This window comes from Agelaius phoeniceus, chromosome 7 (genome assembly GCF_051311805.1).
Source record: "Agelaius phoeniceus isolate bAgePho1 chromosome 7, bAgePho1.hap1, whole genome shotgun sequence".
NCBI lineage: Eukaryota > Metazoa > Chordata > Aves > Passeriformes > Icteridae > Agelaius > Agelaius phoeniceus.
This window is the reverse complement of record NC_135271.1, coordinates 36,819,828-36,846,476: the sequence shown is the minus strand read 5'-3', so window position 1 is coordinate 36,846,476 and position 26,649 is coordinate 36,819,828. Positions and strand designations below refer to the sequence as shown.

The window sequence follows — 26,649 nt, the reverse complement described above, 5'->3', positions numbered from 1 at the left end:
TCTACTGAAGAGCATGGCTGAGGATTCTCTTTTACTGATCTAATGTTTTTTGTAGACAAAGCAACAGCAAACCAGTTATCTCCTGAACCAGCAAGACACAAACCACATCGCTAATATGCCTTGTGTTGTGCAGTTACATTTTTCCTGATTTAACACTAGTGTCTAGTCCAGACAGGGTGGGGTTCTGCTTGCAGAACAGCTGGATTGGCCTCAAACAGAGAGCTGTGCAGGGATCTCAGGGAGGGAGGGTGGCTGGAGCAGTGAAAGTTCCACCTTCTTTCCACCTTTTCTCACTCTGCACATGCTTGGCAAGAGCTGGCTGCTGAGAGCCACTGGGGACCTTACACCATTAATCTGTGTGACACTCAGGCCAAGTGTCACTTCTGAGAGTGTCAGCAGCCACCTCCCTGCACAGCACAGCTCCCCACAGCCTGTACAAAAATCCTTATCAGACTACTTCTCTTATCAGCCTTCTCTCTTAGCTCCCTCTCCGTGCAGCTAAGTGGATTGATCCCAGGTTAGAACAAAACAGCATTTCATGTTCTGGGCTGGCAGGTACATTCATCACAAGAGGTCTGGGCAAACCTGTGAAGGAGGGCAGCAGCTGTTTGCCATGCCCCAAGCAACTCCAGCTACAGAGAGACTGGGATATACCCTGTAATTGGTTAAGGCTGATTATATCACCTCTCTGAATCAAAACTAAAACCTAACCATAAAAAAAAAAAAAAAAAGCCTTGTATCACAGGGACAGTGAAACCAGAGAAACCAGAGAAAAGCCCACCCAGCCCTCAGCCACAGGAGGTTTTGGTGAGCCACAGGTGAGCTAGAAAGGGAGGTGAGGGAGCCTCAACAAGAGAGGCAGCCCTGTCTGGAAAGGGCACGAGTGCCCAAGAGGCAGAAAGCTGGAAAGCTGGAGTCCCCCTTGCTCTGCTGAGCACAGCAGAACAGCCCTTTTTACCCACAGACCCCAGCTGTAAATTCAGCCCCTTTTGGGGAAAAGGGGATTTAGACAAAAAAAGCAGGTCCCTGTTACTGACACCAGGTCTTCATGCAGACCATCAGTAACTGTTCCCAGACTGAGGGACTGCCAGAGAGCCATGACAGTCACCCAAACCAGTTTCCTCCAGCTGCCTTTGCTACCCATGGATCTTCTCAGAGAACACAGAGAGAATTTTATTCCTACAAGGCAGGGGTCAGTCTTTCATGATTAGTCCCCAAAATGGAATTGAAAAGGATCATGCAACAGGATGTAGAATAGAATATTTTCAATTTGAAGTGACCTACACTAATAATTTAGTCCAATTGCCCATGCACCTACTGGCCCATTCTCACGTTCTTTATACTGTTGAGGTGGAGAACACCTGTTATGCCTATTTGGCTAAGCTCAGTTTCTCTCTCCCCAATACATGAATGGATAATTCCCATCTCACCCCTGACCACAGTAATTGACTGTAGTGAAAGATCTGATATATCAGTGCAGTCATTCAGCATCCAGCTCCTAAATCCCCTTATTTCAGCTGGGATTAAATGTTAGGAGGGAATCACTGTTTTTCATTCTCCCTCTGTTCAACAGCTTCTCTTCACCTCCAGAAACTGCTGAGGTATTCCAGTGTCAGCAAAAGGAGGGAAAAGGACACACAAAGAGTGTCCCCTTTGTCACCCAGAGCTGAATCAAGGACCACCAGAATTTTGAGTACAACTTTCTACAGCTCAAATGCCAGCAACAAACACTGCAGCCACAAGTGCCTAATGTGCTTGGTAAATCTGTCTACACAGCAGGACACAGCACAAATATTCCCTTCTTCCTCACAAACCCTTGGCACGTAGGAGCTTGCTGGAGAGAGAAGCAGCAATGGTGTTTGTACTGGCAGAGTCCTGTACACCAGACATTGGTGTCTCCTGTGCCCACCCACTCCAGCAAAGGGGAGCACATCCCATAACAGCACTGCTGCTGAGGTTACTCATTCCTCTGCCATGCCAGCAGGAGACAAGGATTCAGTATGGCCTCATCTTTCTCATCAAGTGGTATGGGCAACCTCCTCCAGATATTGTTCAGCTGCACTCCCCTAGGCTGTCAGATCTATGGAGCAGGGGTTTCCCACCTGCTGGGTGACTTTCTAGGTGTCCAAGGAGCAGGCACACCAATAGCACCCATCACTGATAGCAATGAAGTATGCAAGCTGTAAATTCCAAAGAAGAATTACATTCTCCCTCAAAGTGCAGATCAATAGAATTACTGGAGATACAAAGGAGATTTTTACAGGGCAATGCATCTGTCTGGCTATTCAAAAGATGTGATGCTTTCAGGCCTGGAGGGGAGGGAAGGAGAGCATTTAACTGGCAGGAATCTGGAGTATGTCACCAGGGTCAAAGACTCAGAACAGCCTCAGTGCTTCCTGATGTAAAACACTGAGCAGCACTCACAGACTATTCATTATGGAGCCACATGCCTATCCATCATATCCAAGGAGTTAATTTCCAATTCTACTGCCCCTTGGGGAACATGCACACTTAGTCTGGGATCATCTGACCAGCTAGGAAAATCCTGTTCCACTGCGCTGAGGTGCTCTGCTCAACTTCTGTAAAACACTGGGCACTGCAAAGAGCTCTGACTCCCAGCCTATCTCGAAGGAAAAAGCTCCTGCTGTAACAGGAAAGCTCAGGTGAGGAGCAGCTCTGAATGAGGAGAGAGGAAGGGAGAAGAAACCCTGTGTGATTCCACAGTGGTGACAAGGTATGGGTGAAACAGATGACTTGGGGATGCCTGCAGAGAAATAAAGCAAGGAAAAGAAAATCAGGTACAAGAGAGAGCCTGTGAGAAGTGAATCCTGGCTACACAAAAAGCCCCCCTTTTCTTGCTTCCTACACTACTCCCCATGTGGTAGATGAAGGCTTGTGCCCCATGTCTGCTGGCCCTGTGGGCAAGCCCCAGCCATACAATGATCCCTTTTTTACCTGCTATGATGCAGCAGAGAGGCAACAGCCCTGGGCTGCAGCAGGACAGTGGTTATCTCCTCATAATGCTCTCCCTCATAGCCAGATCTGCCCTGCACAAACAGCCCAGAGGTCAGACCCCAAGTCATCTGAGCAGCACAGAGGACGGCTCCTCAGTGCTGGCCCTCCAGCCTACTCCCAGCTCCCCCATCAAAGAGCTGTGCTAGCAAATCACACTAACAAATCCCCCTGGACTCCCTGAACCAGGCAGGGATGGAGCAGCTGGCCCAGGGCGTGCTGCTGACTGCAGACATGTCTGTGCTCACTGCTAATAACCCGTGAGCTCACAGGACAACTCCCCTCCCCAGGCTGGCACTGCCGTCATAGGTCAGGCTATTCCGGGTGAGCCGCGGCCGCTCCCTCCCTTCCCCTGCCACAGGTTTTAATCCTCCAGCTCACTGCAAAGCCAGATAAAGTTGGGATGGAAACTTCAGGGTCTTTGATAGCTATTAATGGAGCAGATTTACCAGGGCAGGAGACAGGACTCCACCGCAGCTCCCAGATCTCGGGCGGATCAGAGATGGTGTGATGTGTCAGCTGCTGTCTGGCGCAAACCACACCAGAAGCAGGCATGGATCTGGCATTTAAGAGATTAAGCAGCAACCATAGCTTGGCTCCTTGGTCTGCCCTTGACCTCAGGAGTCCTGGCCCTGCATAAGGATAGGGACCATTTCAAGATGGTGCAAGATAGGGTGAAGGAGGGAATACTTTGTCTGAATCCCACAGAACACCTTGTGAAACACATTTCAGAAGAGGCTCTAGTGATGCTATGGGTTTCAGTCTTGATTTACAATTTACTATGATTTATTGATTTACTATGACAGGATGGGGCTGTCATCCCAGCCAGTGTTTTTTGCCTCAGTGTTTTTCACTGAGGCCAAACACTTTTCCAATGTTTCTCAGAAACCATGTCTCTTCTAATACTTATAGCTAGGACCGGCAAATGTTCTGCATAAACTAAGATCAACAGGCACAGACCAGCTACTGTAGAATCTCCAAAGAGAGCCAAATTCCACCCATGGACCCTCAGTTTTTCCTGCATTTGAATAAAAGCAACAAACAAACCAAGGAAACTCAAGAGTTCAACTGAAGTTTTAAAAGCAGTTTAAGAACCTAGAAGGCAAGATGCTATTAAAAAAATCAGTAAATAATCACATTCCTCTCATATCACACATGTGTTTGTGATCTGCTGTTGTGGACAGAACCATCTGCAGTAAACTCAGAATTGCTACACTTTGAGAAGTAACACAGAAGTGAAAGGAAAATATGAAAACCTTCATACCAGAGATGTGGTGTTTGCTAGCAATTGTCAGAGAAGTCAAGGCATGAAATAGCCTTTGAAAACAGCAGCTGTTCCTACCAAAACATTTGGTAGGAATCTTCAAATGTTCATTGAACATTTGCTTTGGGCTATCCAAGTTGCAGGTTCTCCCCTAAGACCATTAGATTCACACAATGACTGATCATTACCTAAATACCACAACTTTGTACAACTCAGAAGAAAGCAGCTCATGTGGCCGCAGTTTTTTCTGTACAGGTGCAAACATTCCTGAAGGGCAAGTCCCACATTGATTAGCACAGGGTATCCAGTGCTCTGCTTCAAGCACTGGGTGGGAAGGGAATGGATATCTGGACATCAGCCTTGTAACCACGAAATTCTGATATAGAGCAGCAATCCCCAGTAAGGACAAACACTTGCTGGCAGTGCAGCAGCTGTCAGCACCAAGCAACAGTATCAGACCAACTAAAATGCAGTTCTGCTTTGCTCAAAAGAGCAACTGCAACCACATTTATGCTTTCTAATAAAGAAATATATGCCAGCTGCTTAATGCAGCCACAGTCCTCAATCAGCACTTTCCCTCACTCCCTTTTGAAATATCAATGCTGCAAACACAACACAAGCCCTGAAACTCCAAATATTCTCAACAAACCCCAAGTAGACTCATTATGTGAACCAATAACCTAGTAAAAGTCTACTTTGCATGACATATGGGTCACCCAGGCCAAATACCAGTTTAGGGAATGCAAGTGATGAGCAGGAAGGCATTAAAATAAATGCATTTATTTTGTGGATCTCGAACAAAGCTAAATCTGGCTCTGAAACATCTGAATTAAGAGTGGTCCAGCCCTGATGAAGGGGAAGTCATCAAGCCCACAGCCAGGGAACTTCAGCCCTACAAGTGCACATCTTAGTCCCCCCACAGTATCAGAGAGGGGCTGCACTTACTGACATGGGCCCACTGCCCCTAAATCACTCCATCTCCTGACCTCCCCACCCCTTATCAACAACACCTCTGACTGTTGCTGTGTCTGCCAACTCCAGTGCATAATCTCCAAGTACCAAATGGGCACTGAGCCAGTAACTACTGTGACTAATTTTGAATTGCAATAAATTGGCATGTGTCAATGGGTCAACCAGCAACAGAACAAATAGACCTTTGATCTCAGGCCGCTGCCTGTTATCCCATGGAAGACATTCTACTCAGAACAGGAGGAGAAGAAAATAGTGTCCAAGTCAGATGGAAAGCACAAAGCCATGTAACTTAATAAGGTACAAACACAGGAAGTTTCCTAAGCTTTTTTAAGCCTCGTTTCTTCCGTGCCCAGATACAATGTGACTTGTTCACTGAAGTAGACTTGTGCTCATGGAATACTTTGGTTATTGCATTCAGATCTGGGGAGAAAAGCATGAGCAGCAGTGGGAATCTGCTCCCCCTCCAGCCCTCCCCAGGAGAAGGGCATGTCCTCCTGCCCTCCACGCCTGACTCCAGGCTGGTTTTGGGGACAGCCTGGCTTTCCTCATGCAAGCCTGACACAATTAGGTCTTTCTTTCAAACAACTGGACAAAAGAAGATGGGGGTGGAGAGGAAGAAACTCTGAACATATTAATGCTTAATTTTAAATTGAGGAAATTATTCCCATAGCTGAGCAATCACCAAGGCCCTTGGATCACCGGAAGATGGGAAAGGGCAATGTCAAACTTGGCACAGACAGAGCAGTTCTTGTTTGCTTCTTACTTGCCAGCAAGGTTCAATAGATCCCACAAAGACAGGATATTGCCTCTGCTACAGTGCTAAGTGTTGGGAAATGAGGGTCCAATACTGCATTTTGTTAGCAGCTTCCTGAATGACCTGGAAAAGCCATGTCTAATGTCACACTCATCTAGCTCTAAGGAGGAGTGTTTGGTCAGCATGTCACAGAGTCACCAAGTTTATCTCTGGCATTTCCAGCTAGCAAATGGGAAAGAGGAACAGAGAGATGAGATGACCAGTTTTCAGTGTTCAGCTCAAGGCACACTGAGTTTGATTTTCACAGGTGTCCCTATAGTTAAACTATGTGAGAATTTGCATGCTTAGAGCCATATTGTAAAACAGAAATGACTAAAAAGTCAATTTTCTGTACACATCCCCCAAAAAAACATTACCAGTGAGGAATTTACATCATTAGGATAGATTGCATGAATGTCCTTTGCTAATTAAAGACTTTAAGACAGGAATCTCAAGTGTGATTTAATGATTGATTCCACTTTACAAATGGGTCAGACCATGTAAGGCCCTTCCAAAGCTATTCTTTCCCAAATCCAGAAGATGACAGCTTCAACGAAGGTCAATCACTTCATCTCCAAACAAACAGATCAAAAAGATCTCGTTCCTTTCTCCATACGACACAAAGTGTGCGACTAGATACTAATAACATGCATAGCCAAAGAAACAGCATGTATGTGTCAAAGAACCATCATCTTCCCTAAACAGCACTATATTAAAAAATTTCTGTAGGAGCCAGTCATGCTGCACTGCCTTGAAGGCTCATCTCAAGTATTTGCCTCTGACAGCTGTTGAACAGCAGTCTCACCATGACCTGCACCTTCAGGACACACCTCTCAAGTTTAACATGACTCAGTGTGGTCAAATTGCAATGCCTTTCATGCTTCACTCTTCTCTCTCACTCTGTAGTCAATAGAGGGAAAAAAAAATCAAGTTCCAGTTTTCTCACTCAGAATTATTTCCTGGAAAACTTGCTTCCCCATAACAGGGGGAAAGAGAAAGTTCACAGCAACAAGTTTCACCAGGCTGAAGTCAGCATCTTAAAATACACAGGACGCTGAGTGTCCTAAGACCATATGTGACCAAAATGAGAAGCATCAGGTCTAACCCCAGTTTTTGGACATTCTTCCCACAACTACCTCTGTGGGTTTAGTGGATCTCAGGCCGTTCCTGCACCTGGAGCTCAAGACATTGTCCTTCATGCTGTTGTTGGAGAACTCCTGACCTGCCCGGCTGATCAAAATTGCTACACCCATAGGTAGAACCCTGGGCCAAAGATAAAAAGCCCTCGTGGACATGGGGCTAGAATCCCAGTTAATCTTCTGCCCTAGGAAAAAGGCCAGGATAATTTTCATTTCCCTGCTTACCTCTTCTTCTCTTTCTACTGCTCCCAGAATCTGCAATATCACCTGCTGACCCCACTCTCTGTCTCAGCAAGACCAACGTCCCTGAGGACCCACATTAAAAGCATCTTTGTTTTTGGAGAACCTATAACAGTTTCTCCCAGGCCATTCCCACACTACTAACAATACTCAGTTTTTCATGAAGCAAGTACCAAACACTTTGCCTTCAACCTCCAGGCTGTGATCAAATCACTTATCTAAAATGGGCTTTGACATTTCCCTGCCTTAATGCCACTCCCACTCTGGGAAGCCTTGGCTATCTGCTAACACTGTCTCTAACCGTGCAATGCTTTAAAAAACATTCATAGTCCTTTGCATTATTGCAAGGCTCACTGCTACTTCCCACAGAACTGAGCTACAGTGGGATGGGTTGAGCCTTGACTTCCCAGAACACAGCAGGGGGACTTGTGCAGGGCAGAACTCTAAACCAAAAGGCACAGTAAGTTCTGTACCCCTAATCTGTGCTGACTCTAGTTTCATACAGACTCATTAAGGAAAAAGATAAAGATGACATTCAAGTGTACACAAAGCCAAGGGGCTCAGTCAATTTTTTGTGGCATCAGCTTTGGCAAAAAGCCTGCAAATAAGCAGCTCTTTGAAGAAATGGGCAAGCTGTATATACACTCCCTTGCTTTTACTTCAGATAAGCACTTTCAGTGGGAAAAAAATTGTTCACATTTCTCTTGAATGGCTCCAGTTGAGTTCTAAAGAAAAAAAACAACAAAACAAACAAAAAAAGTACAAACTTAAAACCAAAACCACAAACTCAAGAGCTCCCCAAAATCAGAGATATATTTAAAAGCTCCACCCCAAGCTCATTATTCCATCTAAAGTGTTAATTGAAGTAATTTTTTTAAAAAAGAAAACAAAAAAACACAAATAGAATTGCTCCCTTAACAGTAGTATGTCCTGCATTTTTCATTAGCTGTCCTGGGAAAAGTTTAAAATTTGCTTGTAAGGATTTTTAAAACTGACAGTGTAGGAGCATTCTTTTATTCAAGACCCTAAAGTAACCCTGTCTCAGTGGTCAATTGTGAAAAGACATTTCTGAACAAATTAGCAGGCTTTTTTAAGTCATATGACCAGTCCCCAGATGTTCTTCCATCTAAGAACAGGTTGCCAAGCACAAGCTCTCTCCTTCCAGCAACAGCTCCTGTGAACACATCTGCATCAAGCAGATTTGTTCTGTTAGATGGACCCTGAACTTAGAGATCTTTAGAAGGAAGATAGCATGAAGGGACTAAGTCAAGAGCTCCTGGTTGGCCTGGCAGCAAATACTTTAATCTCTGCAAAGGGCAGATCCAGAATGCTTCACTGTTTTCTCCCAAGAGCACAGATCAAGGTGAAGGACATTCACCACACCTGTATCAGGTAGAATACAAATGACATTTCTTGATTGCACCATTTGGGGAGAAGAGGCCCTTCCACATTTTACTGCCTACATCAGGTATGGATTTCCCAGTAGTGTGAAAGGAGATGCTGTCCCCATGCTACCAGTCACGTATGTTCCCACAGCAGGCAATGACATGAGGAGTTCAGCTGCCCCCTCTTCCCAAAGGATCACAACTATGTCCTCAACACAGAGCTGTGCAGACTTCTCAAGTGTCTTTTTCTTTCATGGAAGAAGATACCAAGAGCTGCTGAGAGAGCCCAGCTAGGCTGACATTAGCACAGGGCAGCAAGGGTGCTGAGGTTCTGTCACCAGCACCAGACAGCAGGGACTGCCCGAGTGTCTGTATCTTGTGAGCTTGGGAAAGGAAGCCAGCGTGGGAGAGGCACCTCAGGGTGCTTTTGCCTTTTTTGTTTTGCTGTTTTCTAAAGAGAGAGAGCTCCTTCATATGCTAAAGCAGCAGCAATTGTTTGCTAAATTCTTAAACACAGGTACATGGGAAAGCATGCTGTGCTGTTCGTTATCAACTCAGTCATTTCTGTCCTTCACAGTTTGCAGTTCTCAAATATCCAGATCTGGTTCAAGCTCAGCAGCTTTTATTTTTGACAGCAGTCTCAGAGCTCAGTTACCAGCCTTGGACAAGATGGCTCTGCTCAGCTTCATACTGGAAGGGTGTCGACAGATGCTGAATATATTATGAACAAGTGGACATGAACTGTCACTCCCTAAGGAGAAGAAAATGCCACACTGAGGAAATTTGGTCACTATAAATCAATTGGAGGGGGGTCTGTTAAAAAATCCTCAGATTGTTTTTATTCCTGCTGTGCACCATACATTAATCAACATTAAAACAGGTCCATGAGACAACATAGGAACAACAACTTAAAGCTGCTGCAAAGTACTTCAAGGAGAGCATTACACAGCTAGAAATGGCTCAAAACATCTCTTTATTTGATGAAGTGTGGTGGAAAGAAAAAATATTTCCTCTTTTTTGTCCAAGCAAGGCAGTACCATCGTAGGTATCCTTACAGATAGATATTGTAGATCTCTGTATCTATAGATGTAGATATCTTTTCACTCATATCTTTATAGATGTCACATGAATTGTCCAGGGATTTTAGTACTATCCCACACATAGCTACTGAAATAACAAAATTCATCAACCAGAACTCAGTACCTTTCATTCACAGGAGTGTTGATGGACCAACTCTTCTCTCTCCTCCTGGTACTCCTTGCCCCAGAAAATCCCAAATCCAGGCAAGCAGGATTGCTGATTACAGCATCAGTGCAGCTGCAAAGCCTGGTCTGCTTAGTATCATCATTCATTGTATGCAACCTCAAGGCAGAAGGCCTTTCTTGTTCCAGATTTGTTTACAGTGGGATTCCAACCCTGGAGCTTTACTCCTCAGAAGTGCTGCAGTACTAATGCACAATCACACTAACAAGAATGAAACTGGACCATGTGTCCAGCTTAGCAAAGGGCAGAAGGGTTGCAAAGCACACGTAACTGAAAATCCTCAAGTCTCCTACAGACAAAAGATGCAGCTCATTCCACAAATATCAAGTGACAATGGATAACACTAGCACTGCTCACATAGGTGTAGTTTTGCAAACTTGAAGAGCGAGGACTAAAAGAAGTGGAAACAGAGGGTCGAGTTATGCATTAGCTCAGGACATTTCTGGCTCAGCCATCACTGGACAAGGATCTGCTCTCCTCTCTCCCTGTGCTACTAGTTGCTTGAAGATTCAAATAGAACAGGCTTCCCCTCCTAGTCCTCATCCTTCAAGGCCACCTCTGCTCTTTTGGTCTAGCCTGCTGTGGGAAGCAGGAGAACTTTTGTCTTGCAACAAGGTTCATTAACAGGAAACTCTTCTGAAAGAGTAACAGGGATGCAAGGCAAGAAATGAAATCTCAGCAGTCAGAGATTTCATTTGATCACATGCTATTTCCAGATGGCTTATGGACATACACCCACAAAGCATGTCATTAGCTGTGCACAGGTGGGGCTAAGGCTACCAGCCAACTCCAAGTTCAGCTTGCCCAGAAAACCCAAAACCACAGAGTCACACTGACAGCCCCAGAGTTATGAATATTTACCACACACTTCAGGAGAGCAAACCCAAAGTGCCAAAATAGGTAACAACCTTTCAACACTCCAGTATCTCAAATGAGAATTTACGACAGCTAGTCCATGAAAATCCATGAAGGTTTAACACCTCCCCCTTTCACATTCAGCCATAGTTGGGAATTCCTGTTACATTTTCATTTGCAGAAGGCCTCCCCTGTTTTTGTATCTTATCAAGCACACACATGCAGACAAACACAAAATCACCACCTAAACTTAGACCAGAGAAGTTAACTCTGCTGTAAATGTCACTGGGTTTAAGCCTTGGCTGGGAGGAGAACAAGTTTGTGTTACTGTCAATCAAAAGCCAGGCAGAGACACATTGCTGTACCAAACACCATTGTCAGCTGTCTCCCCCAAAGCAAACACAGGGTCTATTCTCAGAATCTGAGAGACCTTGCTGTGGCCATTAATAACCAGGGAACTGTCAACAACCTGCAGCTCTCCCAAAGCCCAGCTCCACATGCCTCCACTTGATGTTACAGCCTCACTTGGAAAAGCCTGAAATTTTAAGCGGATTCACAGAAAACAAGAAGGTTTTATATATGAATCAATGCAGCTGCAGGTTTGCAGAGCAGCACACGTGAGGGGACTGAGTCAAGCACAGGCTCAGCTCACCTGCATCATCACTTGGGGGGTGTCACAAAGAACCAGCATTTGCTCTGCACCATCCCAGTCACATCCTACTACAGAGTGACACAGAGGCAGCCTGGCACTCAATCTCTCATCTCTCCAAAAGGGCTCACTGAGAACCTAAGATTCTCTAGGAAACTGGTGGATGCTCAGTAACCTGGGAGCAAACCCCCTTGCTTTTATTTGATTCCAGCTTTGTGGCAGTGCTTGTGGACAAAACCAGGCCCACTCATTTTGTTTTGCATTTAGGATATGAAAGACTGTAAAGAAGGGGATGTCTTGCTATACACTACAGACTTTAAATTTCCAACACAGACCTCGTAAAGCAGAGCAGAGACAGTGCCTATAGAAAAAGGAGAGTAACCAGAAGAAAGTAAGATTTGTGGTTTTCTGCATGGAGCAATACCTAAAGGAGGGGTGTTACATCCCTCACCTTGGGCCCTAGGCGTGGAACAGTCAGAGCCACCAGTGCCTGAGCACTCCCTGCCCACCACATTACTTATATTTCTGTTTATGCACTAAAAAGCACCTATATATCTACAAACATCATCACCATTCTTTCAATCCTCTGTCATAATTAAAATTATACAAATATCAATGGCTGCTAAGATACCCACATGCCCAATGACACCCCCCTACTACTCTGCCCTGGCCTCCCTCTTGTTTGTGTTCTTCTGTTCACCATCTTCCCATGTTTTCTGTATACATCTGGGGCCACAGTTCTAAATGACACCAACTCCTGCAGGAGGAATCGAGCACACAGTTCTCACCCTTGCTGCACAGCTGACTTCACCCTCAGCACACTTTCAAATGGTGTTTAAGAGGCCTCTTGGAAATTCAGGCATCAGTTTGGAGTTCTCTGTTTACTCCCACCAAAAATGGGCAAATCCAAGTCTTTTGTAAACCTCTTGAGTTACAATGAAGATCCATAAAGTTACTGTGCCCAGATAATAAGCAAAAGGGGAAAGATACAAGTTACAAGGGGGACAAGTTACCTTGCCACAAATTAACTCCAATTGCATTTTCATTATCAGCTTAAGATATCAGCTTTTAAAATACAACTCTCATCACAGTATCTGATTAGCAAGAGACACCCAGTATTTACATTGGTGCTTCTCATTTTAAAAAGATGAGATTAGCTTCATTTCAACATAAGGAAAACCCCAGAACCATTTCAAAGAAAAACAGTCAAACAGGGAAAAAAAAAATAAACCCACCACTCTTTCAATGTTTGTGTTTAATAAAGTTGAGAGTTCCCACAGAAAATACTTGCCACTGAAGACCTGATTTTGTCAAAGTTTTCAGCCACAACATTTGTCATGGTAATGAAAATGTCTTCATACCAACCCAGATACAGAAGATTAAAGACCACCTGGCTTGTTCTGTGAGTCACTTGGTGCTAATCTTGTTATACAGGCTAACAATAAAATCATAATGTCTGTCTGGAGCCTGAAGGCCTCGCTGACCTTCTGTGGTTAAAGCACACTTATTCCACTGCTAGCAGCACTCACAAAAGAAAGGCTGGAAATGCCTCTAGTTGCTTTTATCTCCTCTTGCCCAAGAGTTTATTTGTAAAGGGTTACCAGGAGCCAGCAAGCCCAGATACAACTCAAGCTCTCTCTCTGTCACAGCAAGCCTATTTAACTACATCACTCCTGTTCAGATCTCATGCACATTCACTGCTGCCCACCTTTGGTTATGCCATCACCAACTGTACAGCTTTGTAAAGTCCCCTCTAACACTCAACATGGCCTGCAAGAACACCATCAGGACATCTTTGTGTCTAAAGTCACTTTATGCCATCTTTATGTCTAAATCTTCTATGCCAAGATTTCTGTATTTCACAAACTTTTTCTGGATTGCCTTTGAAGTACCAAGAGCCAGTCCCTTGAAACTCCACCTCACACACTTTAAGTCACACACAGAGAACAGAGAAGCCCCTGCCAGTATCTAAGAGCATTCACATCCTCTTACATTACATTTCATATTCAACTTGTTGAATTGACGTGCAATAGACACCCTTGCACTACCCTGGATGACCAGGAGGGATTCAAGTGCACAATCTGCTTAAGAAGTGGGACCAAAGAACCCCCTAACAGTCCTGGACTCACTCTGGAGCAGTACAGACATGTACATCCCAGCCCTGCAGCAACTCTGCCCTCAGAGCAAAGTGGCCAGGCTCCTTTTCTGTTCAGTGCTGGCTATGCAATGCTGCTGCAAGACTCAGTGGCACCGTAAAAGAGACACAAAGAGCTGCCTACACACACTGGAACAAGAGCAAACTCAGCTTAGTATACTTTCTAACTCACACTTTGATGCATTACAACCCTGCCCAGTAACCAGTCAGGCTGTGTTCTGAGTTACTGTCACCACCACAGTGACAAAAGCCCCAAGCTGTGACCTTCAGGTAGATTCATCACCATAGGAGCACTTACATGCCAGCATTCCATCTCATTCTGCTGCACAAAATTTACCATGAAAGCCAAATAAAAAGAAGGGACCAAACAAGTTTTTGTGCTTCTGTCTCACAGGACATATTTAAATGCTTTGTTACAACAAGCAGGACAAGTTATCTGTTCTAAAACCTGCGTCCTTTAAACATTAACTGTCTCCAGACAGTCATGTACAACTTTGTGTAATGATCAGTCTCTTAAACAGCTTTTTGAAAAGCTTGTCCCTGGAACAGAGCCATGTTTGAATCTTTACTATAAAGTCAACATCTAAAGCATTTTTATTCCAGATAATTACATGCAAGCAATTTTGCCCTTCTTAATCGCACACGTGAAATACAACAGAGGCCTCTTTGACTTACCCAGTTCCTTGCAGTAGATTTTATCCATAGGTAATGCAAGATTAACTTTTGCTTTGACACAGAACCCCTTTATCCAGGTGGTTCCCAAGCCTGCTTCTATTCTTGCTGCTGCTGAAGTCAGGGAAGAGCAAGAACCAGCTAAATAAGGGAACTAAGATTTCAGTGACTAAAGTGATTGAAGGTTTTGTTCACCTACCCAGAAAATGAAATTCCCAGAGAACAAACCCTGCAGAGGAGAGTCTAGATCTATGCTCAAGGGGAACAGGAAGGGCAAGGGTTCAATACACAAAATAAGGCAGAAACCACAATGATCTGGCACTGTAGGAAGCATCAGAAAGCAGCCACACGGGAGTTGCCATAGAAGTTACTCCTTCTCTGATTACCCATGAAAGCAATTGTCAGTCAGGACGTGAGATGAAGAGCCAGGCAAACACAGGCATCAGCCAAACAACCTCCACCATATATTACCAAAAATCATCCTTCTCAGAGGAGACAACGGGACCAATGAGGGAGCCACTCAGTGCAAAGCCATCTCACCATTCTGGGAGCCAGATCTGAGCAGGCAATTTTGGTTTGCTCATGTTTGGACAGGAGGGAGTGTCCAGCTCTCACCAAGATATTGTGCACCAACGTAGTGGTTCAACACAGCATGGGTGGGGGTTGCCAGGGTTTACTAAAAAGTACCCCAGGAATACAAAGGACACATGAAAAGTACACTGTCATTCATCTAACTTCTTCACAATGGGGAGAAAACCCCACTGAGTTTTCAGACCACTGCCACAAACAAATCTGTTACATCAGCCCAGGATTCCAGGAGACCATGTTAGGAAAAAATAAATGCCTGAGCTCACTCTGCAACAGTCATGCTAGATTGTGGGATGGTGCTTCAATTTTTTTTTTCCTCCAACTGTAAACAGCACAGGGAGTTACACAGACAGCAAGGCCAGAAGATACTGGGTTGAAATTACAGATCTGGCAATAAACACAAAAGAATGTCGCGTGATTTTCAGCATGTGGTCTGCAGACTTCAAGGCCACTGAAGAACAACTATGGAAAGCAAGCTGGATATCTGGCATTTACAGAGAAGGCCAAATCCCTGGAAAAGAAAATTAAGGCCCCACGACCCAAGAAAAGGTTTGAAGCCCTCCTCTAGTTCATCTAGAACATGGATGATACTTTTTTCATGAGGTACATTCCTCTCCTGGTTTTAAGGGAACCGCCTTCAATATCACAGACACATTCACATACAACTCAGCTATGGGGAGCCAGTACCTGATGTGTCTGTAAAAAGAACAAGCACCTCATTAAGACTAACACAACACAATCTGCTCCCATTATGAATAAAGATTTAAACCTGGAATGAGTGGGGTATGAAACAAGATAACCATAGTGATAAGATTTCTTGCTAAAAGCCTTATAAAGGCTTCTCTGCTTTCTGTAATTCCCAAGCAGAAGTAAGGGGAACTAAGTAATATCTCTTTCTTGGTTTTTAAACACAGAGCCATGCCAGTCAGTACAGCTGCCCAAGTCATGGGTCCAGCAAGGCTCCTGCCCAGCCTCATGCAGCCACACCAGTGTCATGGCTGTGGCCGCTGCCCCTCAGCCCCGGGTGCTGCAGGCGTGCTGGCTCACACGGGTGTCCTTCCAGCACAGTCACACCAGCCTCCTGGGCAGCTCCTACACACTAATTTTGGCTCAGCATGGTTTTAATAAAAATGAGTCATGACAGCAACCAAGCAAGCCTTCCACGGCTGTGGCTACCCACACTGGCAGCTCTGGAAAACAAAAATGGCACATGCACACATCTCTGTGCCTTCCTTCCCACAAGGCAAGTGCCATCACCTGAATACTTCTGCTGGCACCTGCAAGAATGAGGGCAGGCATTGAGGCTGCTGTCAGCAGCTGCTCCCTCCATTCCCCACCACACTGGACAATGCTGCAGATACCTGATGAGCACAGGACACTGTTACAAAACCTCCCTGCTGGATCCTATCCTGCCACAGGTTTCACTTCCCGCTCCTGAAACAGCTCTGCGTGACAAGAGCCAAGCAAGCACAGGAACTGGAGTGCTCCCATGGAGGGGAACAGAAACCTGAGAAGGGAGAAGAACTTCTCTCAGCAGGTGGATGCTCCCCAGCTCATTCCCCAAGTCCCAACTTGCTCCTCCAACACTTCTCCCCACCAACCACCACTTTACTCTCAATGATGTGCAGCCTGCAGAGTTTCAATGGTGTTAAGGGCTATTACTGAACAAAGACAGGGTTTAGGAAAAACAAAACCAAACCCCAAAACAAACACACAACTGAAAGATACTTTATGCAGCTAATCTAAGAGTAAAGGTAGAAGAGAACAAGGTAGAAGAGAACGTGTTTGTCACTGCCTATTCACTGTTTGTTACCCGCACCTGGCCACAAAGGGTCACATTCACCCAATATTTAGCTTCCTCCTGTGCAAACCTCGACCTCACTCATGCCTTTTCTCCTCTCCCAGAATGACAATAGGAAGCACTCTCTGGTCAGTGTGGTGACTCCAAGCTGAGACCCACACCCCCCCCAGGAGGCTCTGAGATCCCGCTGGAATCGCTGCAGGATGCCCCAGCAAGAGGCAAGTGCTGAGAAGCACGTCCATGCCCCGGGCTGCAGCTCCCAACAAAAGGAGCCTTTGTCCCCCGGTGGCTTTTGCAGGACTGTGCCAGAATCAACAGGGATCGATTCCAGCAGCGCTAGGAAACAGGATGGGGCAGGAAAAAATAGGCTGGGCTGTTCCTACCTTCTGCTCACCTCTGACTTGCACTGGGGGGGGCTGCATATCAAAGGAATCTGGCTTTTAAGAAGAGTACCATCCTAAAAACCTTCAGGTACTTGATATGAGACATAGGATCCATCTTCTGTAGACAGCTTAAATATGTATATTTAAGAAGTACTGCCACCTAACCACTTCCAGGCAAGAGACCTGATGGTAGCAGTTTCCAGAGTCAAAGTTCTGCTTTAATTCATCTCCTGCAAGAAACAATAGGACCTTCCTTTGAAGTACATTTTCCAGCAGAGATGGGTACAGCATCCCCTCCACCCTCATTTTCAGAATGGAACTATCCTGCTCAGGGGCTAGAGAGAAAACCTGCTTTGGACTGGAGAAATTCCCAAACCACAGAGGAGTCTTTGCAGAGGCACAGTTTCATACATACTTTAAAGCTTTCCCAAGAAGGCCACTGAAAAAGCCTCATTTCCCACTCTCCTGCCTCTGTCCCTCCTTGTGCTACCCCAAGAATGCAAGGGCTAAATGCTGAAACAGGATTGGCAACCAAACCTCAACTCAAAATAGCAACACAGGTTGGGTTGAAAGTAACCACTGGTTTCAATGTCCCAGCCTGGCTCACAAGGAGTGGAATTGAATTTCCAAGTAGCACTGCTGCACTTATGCCCTCCTGTAAATTATTGAGCCATTGTTTTCACTACGTCACATCAGCGAGGGTGGATTTGGGGCTAAAGGACTAGAAAGGCTGGGCTGTTTCAGCAGAATGGCCCCTGTTTCTATCACTCTGGAAAACACCAAGCTTTAGACTTACTAAACTTGTAACACTAACACTAAACAATTCCCACCCATTCCTAAAGAGGAGAATCACTGCCAAGCCTTTTTCTTTTTCAAGATAAGATGCTGAATTCCAGTCTCAGCATTTCAATTTTTTTTAACTCTTAATTATACAAGGGAGATACAGATAAGTCAGACACAATTTGAGACAAACCCATTCAAATTCGGTGGTTTAGGAACCAGTTTATTGACTGAAAACTTTGGCTTTGCTCACCAAGAGTAATTTCCAAACCTCAATATTTACATACCTTCTATAACACTTGAAGTTCTCACTGAGCTTTGAGTGTTTAAAAAAAAAAAAAAAAAGCATGAACCTACTGTTCTAAGCAACACAGAGTATGACCCAATATTATGGAGATAAAACTGTAATGGCAAAGCTCCAAACCAACTTTACCACATATCTTCACAGTTCATGTAACTTCTGGGGTAGGTTTTGCTGTCCACTCAAGACAAATCTCCCAAGAAACTGAGTGCTGGGTTTCTGAGACTTCGTTACTGTCAGATTTTTAAAGAGATACCATCTAAACTGTTACAAAATTATTTTTATATTTAAACTGTTTTTAAAATTATGTAGCTTTTTGAGACAGTTTCTCAGGCTGATGAGGCCACTGCAATTGTGGCTACTCTCAGGATGTGCATAGCTACTCAGGATGAACTTTGGAAAGCAATTAAGAGCTTAAAATGACTGTATATTGCCCAAATCACTAATTAAAATTTTGAATCAAAGAAGAGCCAATGCACCTTGTAATGTTATTTCCTCAGTAAGAACCAGAGCCCTATTATTAAATGCAGGCTAGGATCTAAGAGGCAGCTCCATCTGGATTCTGGTCTGATTGCACAGCTGCCACAGGCAAAGGTTAAAGATGATGAGAAGAGAAAAAAAAATAGAACAATGAGGATATAGATCAACAACTAAATAGATGTTACTGTGGAACACCACAGATCCTGAGACAGAAGCCTTAACTTGGAAGAGGAAGGGTCACCTGTGTTTTGGCTGGTCTATGATTAGAGGACAGAAAGCTCTGGGGAGTTGTTTGATGTGACAGCTTCAGGTTTTCCAAGAGCAGGAAAATACAGCCAAAGCAGGGGCACTCTTCCTGACACCAACAGGGAGCTGGGAGCACAGACAGGCTCCCAGGGCTTCCCTTGGAGCTCTCTGGGGAAAGCCCTTCTCAGTAGCTGAGGAGGGTATCCCCTCCTTAAGCACTTGGCTGCCTGCCACGTGTGGAGATGGCTGGGGATTACCATGGGGGATTGGAAGGAAGGTGGGATTGGAAGTAGGAACTGAAACAATGCACAGCTGATGCTATCTAGGCCTTAGGTGCTTTGCTAAGCAGATGAAAGGAAGAAATAAATGCACAATCAGAGCTGATCACCAGTTTCTTGTGAAGGGGAGCATCCAGCTGCAGCTATTTTTTCCACATGCACCTGCAGGCAAATGTAAAATGGTTGGACATCTTCCTCTGAAACAAACACAGAACCTTCTTCTGTATCAAAAGAAACAAGCACATCACACAACAGCACTGGTACTGCCCCAATGCAAGCACAAAATACTTTTCTTTCTCATCTCTGACTTCAGAGCAGAGACACAAATAAACCAAAGATGCTGGCTGAAAGCAGGCAGTCTGTCTCTGCCAATCCCCACCAGCACACACAACACAAACCCAGAACACTTCTGCCCCAGAGAGCAGGGCAGTCTCTCCCACAGCACTGCCAGGAGGAGAGCAGCCTACGTGCAAAGGCTTGGCACACACATGCTCAAAGACTTTTTCACCCCAACACAGAACCACTTCCTCTTCACTATTTGAAGACTTCAGAATGAGACCTCTAGAGAACAAGTAACTTGGCCATGGCTGTACAAGGAGTACTCAACACTGCTACAAAATAACCCTAAAGTACATGTAAGTCAATAATAAACAATAATGTTTACTACAGAAGGAATGGAGAAATTGTCACAGCTCCCTTCAAACCCAGGAAAATCTGCACTGAAAAACTGCCTCTGTTATAGATGCACTGCTGAGTTTTGTACAAACCATGATGCCCTTCTGCATCATTACCTTTCCTTTCTGTCACAGTGGAGCCTACACTCCAACACAGCCTATGAGGAAGCACAAAATAACTGATATAAAAAAATCAGGTGCTTAATTTAAGAATTCCAAGCATTTTCCCTTACCACTGCTGGGGCCATTGTGTATGGCAGCACTATGTTCTTGCAAGATCAGATTTCTGTCAGGTAGACAAGTCCAGCTGGCTTCTTCAGCTACTGCTGAAGGAGATAAAGATGTTGATTATGTTCCTGGCTCTCTTTCAGCCTTCCGGGTTTTAAACACTGGGTAATGGTGAGGGAGGAACAAAAAAACTGTTTACTTCTGCAACCTTGAGTCAGCTTTGCATGGGCTACATCTCAGCCACACAGGGCATTTCCTTCTAAAAAGCAAGGACATGAAGTTAAAAAAAAAAAAAAAGTGAAAGCCAGTCTAAAGGGCTCAAAAGAACATTCTCAAGTGGTCATTCTCAAAGTGAGATTTCCTCCTGGGCAAGTCAGGATTGAAGCATCCAGGATGCACAGATATTGGTCCCAAGATATACTAACACAGGTAAATAAACACAGCTACTCCAAAACGATTTTCTTTTTTTCCTGCACCCACATGTTCCTAGCAAGAACTATTTCTGAAGCCCAAAGAAATGAGCTGCAGTGGTGCAACATGCCCCAAGGACAAAGCACAAGGACAGGGGAACTGACTAACCTCACATCTCCTCCTCCTTCTCTTCTCCCCTGCAAGAGCCTCCCAGAGCAGTCACAGTTGATTGAACAAAGGATATCCTGACTTGTACCTTTCTTTTCTTTACAAAAATGGCAAAATCAGTCCAAGCATGACTGACTAGAAGGAACACTAGAGAGAATGACAGCAACTAACAGAAAGCAGATCAATGGGTTTTAGTAAGGAAGCTATAGAGCCAGACAGCAAACGTAGCAGAAAGCACTACACATGAATTTTCATCTCTCAGCCTGTCACCACAAAAACAGATTCTGTTTTCCTACATTTTCATCATGGTTCCAACCACTTGTTAACATCCCTGCTTATCCTGGCCACAGTTTCAGGATAACACTAAAAATCTGTCTGGGTTGGTACAGGCACATGGGGTTAGAGTAGCAGAGCTACCATCACTACTGGAGACAATACCCTGTGAATAAAAATATCACCAGAAGGTTACTATGGTCAGAAAACTAAGGGAGGCAGCAGCAGGAGGAATAAATTAAAGAAGAGTTTCTTGTCTCAACACACAGCCTCTTTTCCACATTGTAATCTCCCATCATCCAGAGACTCCTTACAGGTGAGTGCTTGAAGCATGGCACAGGAGTCTACACATCTTTCAGATCCCAGTTTTCCCTTTTTGCATCTTCCCCAATAGCTTCACCACAGACAAAATCTTAGGGATGGGAGGAAGGAACAGAGGGAACAGGTCAGGGAGGGAACAAGGACTTAGGACCAGCCCATCACTGATAACCACCCCTACAGTAACAGACCAGAGCAAATGAACAATGCTCTCTATTTGAACAGCCTTCCCTCCAACTCCAACCCTACTTTTTTTTTTAAAAAAAAAGGGACATTACTCAAGTCTTTTGAGTTTCCATGTGGGATGGAGCTGATTTTTACGTTACAGAGTCATGTCTTAGTGCCACAGATCCACCAACAGCTCAAGGAAGAACAGAGAAGGAAGCTCCAAAGGCAGCAGGTTCCAAACATGACAATTCCACCTCCAAAAACAAGTGCCTGTTTCATCTGATGAGGAAAAAAAAAAAGCTTTTTTGTCTGTTCTCCATTCCATGAAACAAGGAATTAGTCATCCCTTAAAAAGGACAGCTGGTTCCTCAGCACCAGGAGACGAAAAAACACAGGAATAATTTTTTTTTTCTATCCCCTTCAACCCTTGCCCCTACTCATTCTGGCTAAAAATATCCATCAAGGCTTTTGATACCCTTCCATACCTACAGCATGACTGGCTTTGGGCCCACACCATCCCTGGGCTCAAAGAATGTGCTGCAGGGCTCCTCCCTCAACACAGAGGTCAGCTGTCCCTTTCCTTGCCACTGCCCATCACTGCAGGCTCTCAAGGAGGGCTTCACTTCCAGGGCCTGCCACTCCACTGTCCCATCCTGGTTTTCATTAACAGCTCCATTCATAATGGTGAAACCTTAACTCACCCAGGCAGCCCAGCTGTGCTGCTGCTCCTTGCTGCCTGTGGATCTGTGTCTGCAGGGCTCTGAGGACAGGCACAGGGCACACTGCACAGGCAGCCTCTGCCAAGGGCAGCAGGGGCTTTAGGAACCTGTTCCAGAGCAGGACTTGGCCCCCACCAACACCTGCTGCAGAAAAACAAGGCACACCATCACACTCTAGGGATTTCTTCCTTTCCTGTCCTTCTGAAGTAGCACTTTTCTAGACATGAGCTGGCACTAGGGCCATTTCCCCTGAAGAAAAAGCCTCATTTCCCCCTCTGGAAGCCCCACTCCAGCCCTCACTCCTCCTGTTCTTCATTACCCCAGTGCAGCTGGACCCTGTTTTCCTGTTCAGCCCCCTAAAACACATTTGTTCCTTTTACAGGATCAGATCTCCTGTGACAAGGAGAACATTTCCATTCCCTTCCTCAAGCAGCCTGTGCCACTCCCACTACAGTGTGCTGCTCTCAGACACTGAGCACCACGAGGTTTCTGAGGCCAGGTCCCTCCTTCAGCCCCTGCTGCCCACTGAGCCTGCCCACCCATGGCTGGCAGAGCCTCCAACTGCTCCCATTGGACATCCTGCTGTCCCACCAGGTAGGACTCTGCTCCTTGCACCATGGGAGAGGGCTGGAGCTAGGAAACATAGAGGTTATAGAGCAATTGCAGCTTAGTTTCCAAGGTTTGGCAGGGCAGAAGGGACTATTTATTTTTCTCCTGTTTTATTCCAGAAGACTTTACTGGGTGCCTCAAACAACACCACAACTCACTGGTGACAGTTTTAATGACACAGCTTCCCACACAAACACCTTACTGTCTGTCTCCTCAAGTTCTTCAGGGCAGAGCAGTTCCCCAGAGCTGATTTTTGGTTGACTTTTTCCCAAGCAGACTACACTGTTTTGCCAACTAACAAGTCTGCCAGCTCAAATTCACCTCCTGAGCACCTCTCCCTTCCTTCCTTCCTCAAATATCCATTAACTCCCATTAATCCATCCTCCTGGATAATCAGAGTAATGCTCTTTGAACACATAACCAGGGCAATGCCACTCTCTGTCTGCAGGTTGTGTTAGAGGGCATGGTGACCCTGCAGGTAACATGATTTGGAATATTATGCTCCAGAGCCTCCAAATAATCCATTTATGGAGAGGGGTCCCCAGAACAGGGCATGACTACTGCAGAAAAGGCACTTTTGCTGAGTTTCCTGGCATACTCAAATACACCTGGCTAAACAGCAACTTACTGCAGTCCTAAAACAAAGTGTTCCCTCCCCTCCTCCAACCACCCTGGACAACATCTCACCTAATTTAAGAGTGACATTGGATGAATCATTTCTGGCTGTGTGACAGAAAATCATCTTGAGAAGAGCTGGCAGCATGATTTTCCCCTCCTTCCCTGGTAAATTGTCCAGGTCATCAGCATCCACACTATACAGAATTGTCAAAAAGCCAGTGCATGGGAACACCAAAGGAGAAGACACTGGGACTCTTCACCATCACAACAATCTGCTTTTCTGACTCACTGGCCTTGGTGCAGGAACTGAAAAAGGCTTTGGCACCCATTGCAGGAGAAACCAAACTGGTGCACCATGAACCAGCAGAAATGGAAAGCTGCTGTTAGCCTCTATCAAATACCTTGGAATTCAGGTGGCAGGGAAACTGTAACATCATGTAATTCTCTCTTTTGTCCCAGGAAAAGAGCCAGTTAGATTTCATTAGTCGGTGAGCTGTAGCCTCATCCCTCATTCCCCCTTCTGTGCAGTCACAGCCAGCTCAACCCCGTGCATGGAGAGGCTGGAAGGAGGGCAGGATTCTCACCCATTCCTGCCAGCTTGAGGAGCTCAGACTCAGTGAATTCAACAAACAAGGACAAAGACAGTTTTTCATCCAACAGTAAAAACTGATTTTTGCTGCCACTTAATATTACAAACAAAGCAAATTAGGGTATGACATTAAGGATGTGGCTTCTTACATAAAAAACTCTCAAGTGACTTTCAGAAGTGACTGGGATGTAGCACTAACTTCTGAAACTGCTCCAACAACAACAAAAAGGTCAGTGCAAGTGGGAGACTGGCCCAAAAGCACTGCAACAAAAAGCCAGCCTTGGAAATAGGTGAACAGCACTTGTTTGACCTAAACTGAAACCTGAGTAGAAGCAAAGATCTATCTTAAAAGTCTGTACTCACTGTTATAAGAGAAAATTAATGTACCTTCTATATGTATAATATCAGCCTTTATAAGGTAACTTTTCTCTAGAAAACTGCCATATTGACAGTTTAGGAAAACACAAGAACAGATCTCCAGGATGCAAGAGTTATTTTCCTCAAAGCAATCTACAGCATGTTTACAGAAAGATACAAATAAACCCCTGCCTCTCCGGATGTTTTGCAAGCACTCTCTGCAATGGCCAATCAGTTAAGATGAAAGGTTCTTTTACCTACATAACCCCAGGCTCAAACCAAGCATCTCCTCTCCCACAGAGAGCATTTAGAAACAAGACAAGCCTCGAGATGGTGAACTGGCTGGGGACCCTGGCGTGCATCGAGTACTGACACAAACCCTGACATACCAGGATTTTTTTATATGAAGATTTTAGTCTCTTCACTATGTTCAACATTTTAGGTATTTTCTCCCTCCCTCTTCACCCACAGTTTTTGCAGTTTAGCTCCATTTGTCAGTCAAGTCTAAATTAAGTGATGCTCCAGCAGGAGCAGGGCTGTGACAGACAGCAAGGAAAAGCAGCTCCCTGTCTCCCTGGCAGGATGCTTGGTCTCTGCACTCTCACTGTGCTACACTCACACACTTGCAATGCAGTTCAGTGTCTGCCTAGCCCGAGGCCACCCAGGCACCTTCAAAAGCAGATTCCTTTCCAAGGCGCCTCCTACATTCGTTGATTTATCTTGTTACTCCTCTCTCTCTCTCTCTCATTTCTTTAGGTCATTTTGCATTATGCCTGCCCTGCAGGTACAGCCCAAGCACTGTGTTCTAGCATGAATTCAAGGGTTGGTTCTCAGTTATAACCAACAATATATAACAAACCGAAAAAAAGAATTATTTCGTCCTTTTTTCTTTCTTAAATATATCTATGTTCCCACCCCCCATCCATCTCCAAACATTTGACTGATTGTCATGTTCCCTGCAGGTCTAACTCACTGTGTTATTTAGTGGAGTTTTTTTTCTCCCTTCTATAAGTGAACAAGCTTGCCTTGCTAAACAAAAGCTTATGAGGAAAAAAAGTATTGGGTTTTATTTATCTTCTCCTGTTCTTTACAGATTTTAACAGTTAAAAAGAAAACAAAGGTATTTCCCTCTTATATCCTTTACTCTTCACACACACACACCCCTCCCCCCCCCATTTATCTTTAAGGACATGAAAATGTCCTGCTTTTTCACCACCCAAGCTTTTGAGAATAAAAACAAATCTGGGCAAATGTGATTTAAACTCCACTTCCAATTTTTTCTTCATCTATTTTATAGCCTTCAGTCAGGGGTTTCAGAGAGTCAAAACATAAGCTAAAGAGAACATAAAATTAAGAAGTTGAGTGCTAGCACAGGTCTAGTTGAGCTGAGCTGGGACAGAGGCAAAGCTCAGGCACCATCCCACCGCCCCGTGGTCTGCTTGTCTTTTCCCTGTTCCCACACTTTTTCCTGCCCTCTAGTCCCTCATCCAGAACTTGCCATCAAATCTACCTATGAGAGGAGAGATTTGAAAGAAAACCAGGCTAAGCAGCACAACCAGAGGGTTGATAATGGAGCAGCAGAATGCAGAACAGAGGAGGAAAAGGTGCAGCCAGAGATGACACATCTCAGTGGCAGAGGTGGTTTCAGAGTGATGTGAAACAGCTGCCCCAGCAGGAGTAGCTGGGTCAGGTTAAACTTCAGTCTGTAAAGGCAAGACTTTATCTATGGCAGGCAGATGGAGACACAAAGAAAGTGCTCCAGCAGCAGAAGACAGAGCAGCAAGATAACTATCCAGAAGTGGTCACTTCTCCCACCAGAACAAACCCAATGCCAGAAGCAGGCTCTTGCCTCAAGAGATGTGGGAGACTAAGAATATTAAGAGCTTAAGCCAGAGTTTTCAGACTTTGAATGCTTTAATGTTGACACCTTAATCCAATGGCCCAGTTCCTGAGGTGCTGAAAACACAGCTCCACCAGGAGACACAGCTCTGTCAGGGTCAGCCTCAGTCTGTCACGCCTGGGGTGCACAAACTGACACAGGTACCACTCTACCATCACTATCACTGTCCCAAAGACAGACCACTGCCCCCTCAGCTGCTGGGTGTGCTGGCCATCCTCACCATATGCTGTTGTAGGCCTCATTCTTAACTTTGGGGGCAATTTTTTCTACTTGGTTTGCTCTTATTCAAAGCAGGCAGCTAAAAACACTACATTCCTGAGTTCATGCTATTCAACAAAGCAGAAACTGGAGAGAATATGTA

General features: G+C 45.0%; 1 protein-coding gene across 9 annotated transcripts in view; it reads right to left on the bottom strand.

Moving 5' to 3' along the window:
• The window catches only part of BIN1 (bridging integrator 1), a 90,418-nt gene that overhangs the window by 53,431 nt on the left and 10,338 nt on the right, over nucleotides 1-26,649 (bottom strand). The window lies entirely within an intron of this gene.